The sequence below is a fragment of the Pocillopora verrucosa genome, chromosome 12 (assembly GCF_036669915.1).
Source record: "Pocillopora verrucosa isolate sample1 chromosome 12, ASM3666991v2, whole genome shotgun sequence".
In the NCBI taxonomy this organism is placed as follows: domain Eukaryota; kingdom Metazoa; phylum Cnidaria; class Anthozoa; order Scleractinia; family Pocilloporidae; genus Pocillopora; species Pocillopora verrucosa.
Window position 1 is genome coordinate 17730281 of NC_089323.1, and position 2017 is coordinate 17732297.

The following is a 2017-nucleotide window of genomic DNA, read 5'->3' on the forward strand; positions in this document are numbered from 1 at the left end:
TTTGAGTACTTGAAATGCGCTGATTAATTTTCATCGCAAGACACAGGAAACAAGGAGGCTTTCCTGTCGGTTACTAATATTAGGAAGCACTGGAACAAGGCATCTATGAGTTGAATAAACACTCAACTTCCCCAAAGACGAAAGCAATACTGATTTAACCTGTTCACCTGATGTAAACTGACATTAAAATTACAAAACAATTTTAATAATAATAATAATAATAATAATAATAATAATAATAACTTTATTTAACGAGGGTAAAAACATTGATTACTGGTCACCCAGTAGTTTTCATAATGGCCCTCCTACAATTAAAGTACTAAGATGTATCGATTGAATAATTGACTACCTATATAATCTACAAACTAAAATTACATTAAGAACTACTATTAATACAATATTGATTGATTTACTACTAATGAAACTAAAAAGTTTTACGAATCTTAAAATGATCAAAAAAAGAAGTCATACTACAGTAAAATTTAACTAAGTAATTTTTAAAATTAGTATGAGAGAGTGTCTTTGGTTCGGGATCAAGAGCGTTCCACAAATGGCAAGCGCTTGAGTGAGCTGGTGTTGTAATATTGTTATTAGAAGCGGATCTCGTGTTATAATTATGGGTGTTACTTATATGTTCAATATATCTATTAAAATAAGCCGGGCAATGTCCTTGATTTATTTTATGAAGCAAATAAAGCTTCCTAATATGTATGATATCATCTATAGGCAGCCAATGTAATTTGTTAAAAAGCTTGACTGAGTTTTCGTGAGTATCAGCATCTAAAATAAGCCTAGCACATCGTTTCTGTAGTCGTAAAACTCTTTGGAGATTACCAACGGTACAGTTGCCCCAGACCGTACAACAATACTCTAGTATTGGCTTGATGAGGGCATTGTATAACATTTTCCTGCAAGCAAAGGTTAAATAAACCTTTGCTCTTTAAGGAGACATATTCTAGAGTTTAACTTTCACTCCATACCCTCCAAAAAAGAGCGCAGTTATGCCGAATAACTGCTCCTTAAGCAGCTTATGGTGAGAAATTGACAGCTTTGTGTCTATAAATAATTGAGATTTTGAAACAAGTTTGAAAGCCTCTGCGCTTTGAGATACGAGCATCTGGAACCGGCTCAAAGAAATTTGTTGGATTGGTGTTTTGAAATGAGTTTTTTTTTACTCAGTAATTCATATCTAACAATTCAGTATATTTAAGAGAAATAATCACAATAAAACAAAATCAACAGTGGTCTGATAGCAGCCACACGATCGCAAGTGGTTAAGAAGAAAGCTAAGTCATTATCAATGGTATTATCTCAATGCTCGAGGCCAGGCTTGCCTGACTGCTGAACCGATTTTAAAAGGGTAATTTCGCAATCGAAATGGGTGTGATGTAATATATTCTTCATCAAAACATGCCTAAAGTATGAAGTCGTCACGGAATTATCACTTGAGCTAGGGGTTCCCCTAAATTTGAGACACAAGCATCTGGAGCCGGTTTGAAGACCGGTTTCAGATGCTCGTATCTCAAAGCGGATGGATGAAACGGATGAAAGCAATACTGATTTCACCTGTTTACCTGACATAAGCAGACATTAAAAGTACTAGACAATTTTCACTCCACACCCTCCAAAAAAAAGCGCAGTCATGCCGAACAACTGCTCGTCAAGCAGCTTACGGCGAAAAATTGACAGCTCTGTGACTATAAATAATTGGGGTTTTGAAATACATTTGAAAGCCTTCGCGCTTTGAGATACGAGCATCTGGAGCCGGCTTAAAGAAATTTGTTCGATTACTGTTTTGAAATTATTAATTTTTTTTACTAAGTAATCCATATCTAACAATTGAATATACATAAGTTCGAGAAAAAAAGCAAAGACGATGACGCAGCGTTAATAGGCTTCCGCTTACGTATCTTGCGGTCTTTAGCAGGGAAAGATAAACACTCGGTTTTCCTGCTTAAATTACGCTTGAAACTGCTTATTTATGAACCATATTCCCATTTTAAGTAACTCTAAGCGA